This window comes from Oenanthe melanoleuca, chromosome 2 (assembly GCF_029582105.1).
Source record: "Oenanthe melanoleuca isolate GR-GAL-2019-014 chromosome 2, OMel1.0, whole genome shotgun sequence".
NCBI classification, from domain to species: domain Eukaryota; kingdom Metazoa; phylum Chordata; class Aves; order Passeriformes; family Muscicapidae; genus Oenanthe; species Oenanthe melanoleuca.
Window position 1 is genome coordinate 107,111,426 of NC_079335.1, and position 12,415 is coordinate 107,123,840.

The window sequence follows — 12,415 nt, forward strand, 5'->3', positions numbered from 1 at the left end:
TTCACAGTAATAGAAGTATAAGATCATGCTCAAGGCAGGGCTGCAGGGATTGCTTTTCCAAAATGCACATACTAGTTTACACAGTATGTAGCTCACAACTGGTTTTTAGTAGCTTTACAACTTCTGTAACTCACCACTGGTTTATCTCTAGCACACACCATAGCCCTCCTGAGCAGGGATTCAGAGCAGTTACAGATGAGAGGTAAATATTTCCAAGCAAAGCAGGGCAGAGTTACCTACTTGCCACACTGCTTCTAGTCTGCAGGATTAAACCTAATAGCCCCTACACCTCATCCCCATCATTTGAGACAATGCCTCCAAAACAATGCTGTGCAATTTAAAGCATCAACATAGTCAATATTATCTTGTGTGACACATCCCATCAATCCAGTTCCTGCTTCATCAGCTTTCAAGGGAATGAAGTTTGTTCATTCCTCCCTTGTCTGTGTGCTGTTGTGAGGATGCATTCTCTTCCCTCCCCCCTTCTCTTACCCTGAGAGTTACTCTCTGCCTCCTGGCACACAGCTACTCTACTTTTCTCATCCCTCTACCTACTTTCATGAACAAAATCCTTCTGCAGTTTTCATGTATTTCACACATGCCACCTCATCTCTATCATATCTCAGCTACCCAGCCACAGATGCCACCCCACACATCCTTCCAGACAAGCACCAAAGTAGCAGCTCTAGGCAGCTCTTCCTGACTCTTCCTGCCTCAAGAGAAAACAAAAATAGCAACCAGGAACATGATTCCCTTGGGGAAAAAAAATAAAAAGCCTCACACACCAGCAAGCCCCACCACAAACACCCAGCAGAAGCACTGCCTAAGCCACCACACACTCAACTCTCAGCAGCTTTTTCTCTAAAATGAGATACTGCCTGACACATCACAAGCTTTCTGGCTTTCTCCTCATCCAGCAGGTCACACTATTCCTTCCACACCTCATCCCTCCCCAAGCTACACAGGCCTATCAATAATCAAGCCAAGCTCAGTTTGTCCCCAAACCAAGACACTTCAGAGCCATTAGCACATTCCTACTTCATCACAACCCAACCAGCACCAAAACCTGTGGGTTTCCTCAAGTCTGCCCTGCTCCAGCCTTTCTCCCTGCAGCTTCCAGCTGAAGCCATTTAGCTGCTCAGCATTTTGCTTTAAGAAGAAAAACCAGATACACAAAGTCTACACTGTATTTTCAAAATAAATACAACTACTGATAGGAAAGAGCAAAGCTCTGAAAGGCCATTTATAATGGGAGAAGAGAACTAGTCTTTTGCTATTGTTTCTGCTGTAGCTGTTCTGAGTTTGAAGAACATGCGCAGCTGTGGCTGTGAAGAAATCCATTTTGCCATGAATTCCCATGGCTGACAGGCAACTGAAGACACAGACCAGTGCCAGCCAAGTGCACATGCTTAGGATGTTATCAACAGCAGGAAAGCAACACCATCAGTGTTTGCCCTCCAACTACCATCAAAAGCTTAGAAGGCAGAAAGTTCTTACCTGCCTGGCCACCCTTCGAGCTTCCCAGTAAGGTTTAGAGTCTTCTACAGCTTTTCCAATCTTCTTCACCAGCTCATCCAGTTTTACAGTTGCCTCGACCAGCACAGAGCGGAACTTCTGGCGTGCATCCTTCAAAATGTTCCAAAAGGAAAGAAAGGACAAAGGCAGATTAGAGCTTTAAAAATTATTTCTACCTGTTTCAGGTTCCTCTTCAGTTCCATACAAGAGCTGACACATTCAAAAGTTACTGGAATTTGGACTAAGACAGAATTTTTCAGCAGAGGAACCCTGGAACCCAGAGTCAAAGCCTAAAGCCGGCATGCTGGACATCAAATTTGTCTTTCAGGGACTGCTTTTATATAAAGCCCACAACAGCCTTTTCTAGATGTTACCTCTGGCAAGGTTTCTCAGAGAGGAATTGCTTGTAAATTACTTAATCATTGAGGAGGCAAACAGCAGTGTAACAAGTTCTGAGAGGGACTCCAATGGCAAAGATGTCTCATATAGATAATGTTAGAATGCTGCTAAGCTGGCAAGCCAAATCCCCACAGCAGCCTGGCAAATCAGCTGGAACTGGCACAGAAAGCTCATCTTTTCAGCTATGGTTTCTATCAATGGAGAAGGGCACCTACATTCCACTTCACTGTTAATATTTTCTATATTTAAAAAGTCCAGCTACTTCCAAATGGGATGAGTTGTGCTCCTTAAACGATTAGCTAAAGCAATTAAAATATTTTCTGTGCTCCACCGAAATTTCCACACATGTAAACAAAGTGATTCTGATTTCCATCTCAGAATCCATCACAGACTCAAAATATATGAAATTATTGCATATTGATGCAAATTCAGGCTGGGACCTGGCCCAGGATTTAAAGAGATGAAAAGGAAGGGCCATGAGAGCTCTCAACAAGGCTTGTAACTCTAATTAGAGTGCAGCATTTATGCAGACTGCTGGAGTGACATGTTGGTAATCAGGAAGCAGCTGGCTTGAAGAAGGGTCCTAATTCAGGAGGGTTTTGTCATTATTGTTGAGGATTTCTAGAATGCAAAACTGCTTATTCACTGGAAGATTTAAAATACATTGCAAGCTGCCACTATGCTCTCAAAAGTGGAAAAAAAAATGCAACAATTCATCAGTTTTTACAGAAAAAGCAACACGCTTCTGTAAAAGCTTCTTTGCTTCCTTTTTAGTGTTATGTAAAACCTGAACCAGCATCAGCATTATTTTAGTCCAGGGCAAATAGCTTTGGTACTCCATTTTATTCTAAGAAATTACTCAAATGGGTAACAAGGTAAAAAATGGAGAATTAAATTGGCATTAACTTATTATTTCATTAACTCAAATCCAGTCAATAATCTCATTTCTCAGTGAACACCTGAAATGTATCATTTAAACAATATTTATCGAGTCAATGAATTTCTCAGTGAGAAGAATTTGAATATTTCAAATTAAATTACTGGACCATCCTTGGTTCACTGCTCAAAATGAGTTTCATAAGTAACTGAAAAAAAGACTCCATGCATGATGACTATATTGCAAAAAAAATATTAAGTACTGAAGTATATTTAACAAAGAGAAAAATTCTTTGCAGGTGTAGGAACAGAATTAAAAGATCATTTCTAAATGAGTGAGCTAGAAGATTTCTTTTCACTCTCTTTCTGAAAGCTGCATATAAGGATATTAGTTACACAAAGCAAATAGTTTAAGTAAAAAAAGCCCTATGCAGTGACTCATCAGAAAGTTCAGTTCCCATGTTTGTAAGATAAGCACTTGGAACAAAGAAATCATCATTACAAACTTGTGCTTGGAGACCTACCCCAAATTTATTCATGTAATAATTATATACAGTCTTATCCAATAGGAAAAAGATGGCAAGTCCCCACTTGGAGTTTAAAAAAAACAAAACAAAACAAAAACCAAGAGACACTAAGAACAAAGCAGTCAAATTAACAGCAACTTCTGTACCCATTCATTTCCCTTTAACTCTGATGAGTTAAAGCAGATACAAATTACTGAACTCCAGGTGCTCCTCTAGCTGTTGCCTGAAGCACAGGTCTTGCACAAAAAGTGAAATACACATTTGCCCATGAGCACAACTCCACACAATAGTTAGTTACACAGAATAGGAAGCTTCAGCTGAAAAACACACTGGTGTAAAATTCCAGTTTATCATTTTCCTCCAAAGATGACTGTTTCTTCTTTTCAGGTTTAATTTAGGTCTGACCAACCTCATTCTTGCAGTGAAGAACAAAAATGAAAACCAAAACACCCCAGAACTTTGTGTCATCCATCACAACTTATTTTAGGTGGCATTTATTCTCAGGCTCCTGACTGCCAGAACACAAGCCTGCAAGCTCCAACACCTTCTGCAGGGCCAGCACAGGGTTAAGTCCTATATCCATGTCAGAAAGACAACCACAACACTTTCAAGCTACTTAACAAATCCTCTGGCATGACTTGCCCCTCCATACAAGTCTTAATATTTAACTGCCAGTGTCTTGCTTCTTTTAGATCTTTATCTAGCACACATGGATAACAGAAAGGAGAATATGTCAATTCCTGCAACTTCTTGTAGTGAGCAAAACCAAGACAGTGGAATATATGCCATAGAAATTTTCCAGCACAGTCCTCAATCTCTAATTTCTGTATTTCAGCTTCTTGAAAGATAATTCATTCCAGCAGAAATGCTATTCATTGATAACAGCAACCTTAGGTAATATGCGAGTCACACTCACCATTTATGGGTGGGTTTTTATGTTTTGGGTTTTTTGTTTTTTAAAAACACATTCTGTTTTTCTCATCACTGCACTGAATACACACACAGACTCTAACAGAAGCAATGCAACTGACATGAAACATCTCAAACACTCTGACATTTTTAAAACATGTTTTCCCCCACTAGTCACTCCTAATCTTCTGTGATCATTTTTAAGAAATCATTGCTTCTGATTTTCAAAATAGAAAGGTGACATTGAAAATGTCAGCCAGTCAGCTTTCAATGTTTTTCCACTCCTACTTGCTCAAATGAGATGATGATAAACCTTTTCCAAGCTGGACAAAAGCCGATTAATGCACTTTATCCTCAATGTGTGTTGCAAGGTAAAAAAAAAAAAGAGGTAGCAGGAGAAGGGAGCAGCTTCTCACTTTCTCACTTAAATTACAGCCTTACTAAGTAGGCTCTCACTAGCTAGCAGGCAGAGCACTTAGTGTAGCACATGGATAGCTGCAGTTTACGTTTCAACATCTTCAACATCTTGTTCCATGGCTGAAAGAGCTCCACGCTCATCAACCTTCTCCCTAGAAATCCTTAGCACTCTTCTTCCGGAAGAGATTTCACTAGCACTGTCTTAGGGAGCATGCCAGACCTCTACCCCATACATGGTTTTGCTGCAATAGTTCATTATTTAAAGCAGGCTTTGTTTCCAGTGACTTGCTGTTGGGCAGCTTTTTGATACTGCACCAGAAAGAAGGACCACACTTAAGGACAGGTCATCATTACAGCTGCATTTTGAAGATCCATTCCCAGATGTGGGGAAAAAACTAAAATACAATTTTCAACCTGTACTGCACCTGTCAGAGAAAAAAAGCATGCTTGTTTTCCTCACTCATGAGTGATGAGCTCATGATGGTGATGAGCTGGTGTTAGACGCCAGATGACAAGAAAATAACTATTTCTGCCCATCAAATGAAACATGTATTTTCAAACAACTATATTTTTAAAATGAGCTTTATGTATCAATCATGTCTGAATCATCTTTGTACCAAGCACATTTAAATTTTGTTTAGAAAGGCTGTCCCATGACTGTTCTGCCAGCCTGGTGTGCAGAACCTCTGGCAAGCATGAGAGGTGCATTGGAAGTGGAACTGCTGACTGAGAGACAGGCTTCATCTCAGCCTTCATCTATTTCCAAGAGGCTGACAGTATCCATAGCCATCTTCTCTCTACAAAGACTTATCAGCTGCAAAAGCTCATCTCCAAGCTAAACCAGCATCAGTATCACACATCCACACCAAACAAGGTGTGCTCAGAAATTTATCCTCAAGCATCCAACCAGTTAAAGACACTTTTAGCATCTCTTTGGTACCCGAGCAATTCAAGTAAGCCAAACCTCAAAAACAATGAGCAAGGAAGGGGAAAAGTAGTATCTCAAGTTTTAAGGGATAAGAAAAGTCTATGGTTCATCTTTTTTTTTAGGCAGCTACTAATTTGCCATCTAAGAACAATTTAAAAATCAGTACCTGAAAGTTGCTCTAACCTCCTGCTTGCAGATAGTTACAAACTGAGACTACCAATACTTTTTACTACAAATGTTTTTAATTTTCTTAGAAGAAGAAAGCAGAAAAGCATGGGAGGCTACTGGGTGCTCCTTCCAAAGCAAGATTTTTCCACCTAACCTCTCGTCTCTTAGGCAAACCATCTCTTCTTCAAAAACGTGAATGAAGTAAAGCCCTTTGACTCACTTGGTTGACAAAATCTTTCCAGAGCCACAGCAGAGGAAGAAGCCTTCCCTTACTCATCCTTGGATGAAAGCAGAAGGCAAAACAACAAGCAATTCACACACACAAGAGCCATTTCCTATGGAAGCAAGTAGATCATAAAGATATGTGGAAAGATTTCCACATCCTGATAGTGCAGGACAAATCCATCACGCATGTACATCCTCCTCCAAAAGCCAGCAGGAACACCAGCCAGTGAGCTGCTCTGCCCTTATCTCTGCATTCTTTTGTGGACACTGGAAAATGCTGCACAGGGATACTGATAAGGTGGCGGATGTTTCCACAGATAGATGTTTCCTGAAACCAAGCAGGCGTGCTCAGAATGAGATTCCAGACACTGAGAGGTCATTTTTCTAAAACCTGAAAGATGGAAGATTTAGGTTTTTAAAAATGTGTATAAATACATTTTATGTGTAACAGAGTCAACAGCTCAAGTTTTTTTTCCTAAAACCAAGCATTTTAGTGAAGAAGTAGTATGCAATTCTAAATAACTGGTGAATATCTGCCTGCCAGTGGAAGCAGTGAATTAATTCCTTGTTTTGCTTTGCTTGTGTGTGTAGCTTTTGCTGCTGACAAGGCTCACAAGCGAAAGAGTGCCACAGCTAAAAAACCCCTTTCCTTATTTCCTACAACAAGCCAGGGTGACCTTTATGATAAACCCAGGACCAACAGTAACACAAAGTCTTGCAGATCAGGACTAGAGGATCCAGGCAAGCACACAAGAAGGATCCCAACCAGGCCCTCTAAAAATGAGCACAGCTGAATGCAGCACTGTTCAGCTCCAGTCTTCCTGTGCAGTATCTCCCATGAACAAATACTGGAGAGCTCGTAGCTCCAGCAACACAAAAAACTCTCTCTAACAAAAACCACATTTGGGATAGCTGGGATTCCAGTGGTAACTTGAATGGTATGTGCTGCATTTCCCCTCCCCGCAATGCTGCCAGAGGGTCCCCGGGTTAATTTGTTACAGCTGAGTTGTACTTTCAGAGCCAGTCCAAGCCCTGCATGAGCTGGCTGGACAGGCAAATCCTGCACATTTGTTAAGTGCATTCACAGCTCCTGGTGCGAGTTCAGATGGAGATGCATTTCCAATAAACAGGAAAAACCTCTTGCATTTGGCCAAAACACGCTTGTATCTCCCCTGCAAGATGTTTCCCCCAGCTCTTCACAGACACTTCAAACATAAACAGGGACATTAGAGAAGCCAAGTGTTAAATGCCCCAGAGAACCCTTATCATCCTTCTGCTGTGTCAGTGTTGCACTTAGTACCAGCAGCATTATGGATTTTAAATCAAGTCTAATCAAAGATTCATTAACAGGCAATACATTAACGCAACATATAACCACCAGCCACTCAGTGCCCTTCAGCAGCTCAGCAACTCCTCAACAGTGTCAGCAGGTCAGGAGATTTCTTCAGGGTTTAATAGCATAGGTCAAAAGAGCAAAAAATGAGTAATTCTTACAAGTGAAAAATAGATGTAGCCAACTTCAACACATCTGTCCAAGCCATGCCATGCATGTATATCCAGTGCTCTCACAGGTGGTATGGGTGCAGAACTTCTTTTAAAAGATTAGAAAACCCCAGGCTATTTAGCTTAAAAACAGATCATATGGCAGTTTCAGTGCAGAACTTAAAAGAAACGGCAGGCTGGGCAACTTAAAACAGAATTCCCCATTTTAACACCTCTGTAAGCAGCAGACACTGCTATTTTCTACATTGCTCAAACATGGACATTCCTGTGGCTACACCAAGCCAGAGCAGTCTCAAAATTCTAGAAGCCTCTACTGAATTCAGTCCTGTAACACTTTCCTCTGGGTAACACAGCATTATTACTTCCATTCTGCAGATGCAGACCTGAGGCACAGCAAGAACAGAAGCTTGGGTTTAGAAGGATTTAACAAGCCTTTTTACCCAGTTAATGGGAACTGGAGAGAGCCAGCAGTCCCACTCAGAGCTACTCACACAAAGCTACATACAGGAAGCCCAGAACAGCCTTGCAGAAATCAGATGCCACAAGGTTACCCTTCCTGCTTATCAGAAAGTACATCAAGTCACAAAAACATGGGTGTCTTTTTCTGAACTTCAATCAAAAAAATATACCTTCTACTCAAACACTCCCATTGCTTTTCCAGATTCTGGGAAAAAAATCAACAGTGGGAATGCATGGACCACAAAGTAATGCTACAGGAAGCTGGCAGTCAGCAACTTGTGGTCTAAATACTGTAATAATACATCTATGCTCCCATTAAAGATATTGAAAAGATGAAGAAAATGATACTAGCAAAACAGGATAAATATAACTCCATTGTCTGGTTAAAAAACAACCCCACACATCTTTCTTCCAATGAAATATAGCAGGAACACCACAAATTAGGCAGGGGTAGCAAGAGGGACTCAAAGCAGCTAATAAGAGCCAAAAGTGTAAATCTTCAAAGGGAAACTCAGCATGGCTCTCCCAGAAGCCCACATTTCCAACAGCATTCATGGATTTTGGAAGCCTTTGAAGCAGAATGATACCAATTCCAAACTCCTCCTTCCAAACTCCAGATTTATCCTGTGAGGCTGCTTGGCAAATCTTTCTTTTATTGTCCAGAGTATGAATGCAGAGATTTTCTGCTAACCACAAGCACTGGGTACTGTGGGATTTTTTTTATTCCTTTCCCTAGAAAGGTTTTAAGTCCATTTAAAATGCATTTATCAACCTGTATATAAATCAAGCCTTGCTTACATCATCCAGCTGCATTTGCCCTCAATATTTAAGCAGATCAAATGCAATGAAAATCTTCATGGATTAAAAATTATGCAGTTGCATGATACCACAAACTGGTATCCACCCAGTAAGATTTTTGGATGAAAAGTGAAGAGGAAACATTCAAGAAAGCATACTCTTGGTGGTATTTCACCTTAATTCCATCAAAAACTGCTTAAAGTAAGCACTACAGGCAGATCTGCAGTAAACACCTAATGGCAAAGTGCAGAGAATGATTATAAGATTTCTACCTAACACCTGGTATTTACTAGGCTGAGTAAGGAACAATGTAAGACCAAGCTAATGTGGGAATTCTCCTCTTTTATTTACAGTTATATTTCCAGGAGCCTTTCAGCCTCTACAGCTTAGCACGTGTCACACACACAGTGGCTACAAATCTGCAGGCTCCACAAACACTTGATCACATGAATAATTTTAATCAAGCAGCAAAATCCCATCTTAAAGTCACTGGGATTTATTTCATGAGGATGCCTTTGCATTATTATTACTATTCCATCTGCTTCATAATATGTCCTCAGTGCAAGGTTATGACAAAATTAATGAAATCCAGGCAACTATCCATAACACCATCTTTCAATTTCAGTACCTCAGCATGAAATAAGGAGACTGCAAAGATACATATAATGGGTTTTTTTCAATATATCTATATAAAGATTCCTGAAGTCCATTTAATTGCTACTGTTGCAGACTAGAATACTGATTTTTAAAGTTCACTCATAAAATTTAAATCATGCTAGTGACATGGAGCAGTTTTCACAGTAAAAATACAGTTTAATTTTGCATAGCAAATAGCCACACATTTAACTAAGTTGATTTATCAAGAAATTTGTGGTTTACATGCCACAAATTACAGAAAATGCAAACAAGTGGGGAGAAGAAAAAAGCTACAAGACAAAACTGCTTTGTTTCCAAAGATCATAACCCATTTTCTGTTCAGTGCTCCCAGTAGATACTCCAGTATTTTAAAATTCTACCAAGAACCACTCCATGCTTGAGGTATCCATCTCATGAAAAGACACACACAAAGTTAAAAATTAAAAAACAAACTAACCAGACACTGACATTTGAAGGTACAGACAGAAATCTACAGATGTACTTTTATAGTATGTTCCTCACTGCAATCTCAGCATGTTTTGATACAGTATTCAAAACCTTGTAATGATATCAAAATTCTTTAGGATGCAAGTTCATATTGTATGCCAACTTCTCTTTAGCAGCATATTCATGTTATACCTCCACTGTGTTTATCTTCTTTGTTTTGCAAACAAAAGAAAATTTAGACACGGAAATTGTACAGTTTGTTTTTGCTTCACTGTCAGATCAATAATGTCGAGCCTTCCATAATAATTACCAAGAAGCTCAAATTTGAGAATTAGAAACAATTTCTTCAGAACTTGCTATTAGATTTCTATGTATCCACAAAAACCTCTCTGCATAACCAGGAAGTCTTTCCTTCCAACTTTCCTTCATCACTTTCCTTGCTCAGGAAGTGATGACAAAAAAAAAGCAAAGATAACAAGCTAAAAAAACTCTTAACAGCCACCAAAGAGAAGATCCTGCCAGATAATTGTATGGCAAAAACCTCTTAACCAAATAAACCTTCCCAGTCTATAATCAAACACATAACAGTGACCTGTAAAAGTAAAACTTGTCTAAGCTTACTGTCAAAACCTAAAACTAAGTTCTGGCAGTGGTTGTGTGTGAGGTTCTCCTCACAGGGTTTTTTCACACTGTCAGCACACCTCTACCTTTTCCCTTTCTTTTCAGCTCTTAGGTCAATTCATACTTTTTAAAAAAACTCACCACCAGATTCTTGCTGCAAAATTACCATTCAGGATGCACAAATTCAGGAGGAAACCTGCTCAAAAACACTGTCCTTTAGTCCACAGAATCCAACACACACAAAAGAAAAATGTAAGGATAAATTCTGTACCTCCAGCTCCGTCTCTCTGCGATTGATATCATCTGTGGATTGATTCAGTTTTTCTAGCTCCCCCTAGAAGGAAAGAAAGTCAGATGCATAATAAGAAATCAGGGAAAAAAATGTCTGAGAAGGCTCATTCAGCATCCCCACCGAAAGCTCACAAGGGCTTTGGCTAACAAATTTAGTGAAAAGAGGAAAACTTGACATGTTTAGCTTAACTTTGCCACTGGTCTTCTACTTTGCTACTTAAAAGAAAAAATAATCAGAGAAGCTCTACAGTTTTATGTTTAGGCAACACATTTCCTATTCTGGCTACTTCTTCACTATTACAAACAAACACAAGGCACAGTAAGCTCTGTCTTGTTAATCAGTATAGTCAGTATCAGGAAGGTACTAGGCAGACAGACACACCCACTCTGAAAGATTAGGATAAAGTTTGTACTATCACAGGAGCCACGCAGTGAAAGGACAGAATTGATAAGAAACACATCTTGCCGCACGAGAGGCATTTTATACTGGATTCTGGCAAACCATTTCACAACACAATCAGTCAATGGGACATACCATTATGTTTATATAATTTGCCTTCCTGCCAACATTTTGATACTCTAACAGCAGAAACAAAGGCGTTAAATCCCTTGGATAAATATGTACTAGTGGAGGTATGAATGAAGTTACTGTAAAAATAAAGCTCATTCTTACCTCCTTACCACAAAAAGCAACCCTCAGGAGCAGATCTGATAGCTTTCTTTATCTGAGCAACATGTTCCTTCATGTGAGACTATAAGATTTCTAACAGGAGTGTTCTCCAATTTAATTGTTATTTAATTGTCAGTGAGTGTAACAGAATACACCTCGAAATGTTTTGCTGTACAAGCTGAATGTTGTAAATTGATTGTCACTTGAGCTGCTTCCCACTAGACTACAAGAATGACTCTGGTTACAACCAGAAAGGAATTAATTACAACAGTTTAGCTCTCTTATCCTCAGTGGTCAGATTTCATTTCTTACTCCAAGGATTTGGAGAATAACTATTTGGGTATCCATGTTGTCTGAAACAAACACTCATCCAAAAATTATCTAATTGTCTCTTACTGTAAGGCTCAAAACCTGATGGCTCTCACGGAAGCAGACACAGCAGCCTGTTTTTCAAACCAAACAAGAAAACTTAACAAAAACAATTGTTTTGCCAACAATTCAGAAATTGTATATGTGGAAACGCGTTGCAAGCTGAAGAACCTAAGACCAAAATTAGATCAATAGACACCAAGCAAGCTCTTAAAATCAGGGCAGTACCAGGCCAGCTTTTTTTTGGCTGAGGGCCTCGCTCTGTGTAACCATGTTTTGAGAATTTTGCCATTGCTTTGCACAGCCGTGGAAAACGAAATGCTCACGATGGAGAAAAGAATGACAATTACAGCGAGCAGGGACCTATGCCAAGGATCCTCTCAGCAATGTACACACGTGTTATATTCATTCATGACAAACAGTCCCAGCAACGCTGGAGGCAAAAGCCATAAATCTGCAGAGACCTAAAAATACATTTCATTACAGAGCTTCAAGTTTGCACCAAGCTATTGGTCGAGACGTGATTTTGGGGAGAAAAGCTTTGTTTAGAAACCACGCAAGAATAAAAAGCATTGCAGAAGGCATTCACAGAGAGGAAGCACCATAAATCTCCTTTTTACAAGAAACAAAAAAATATAAAGACGGGAATAACGAAGC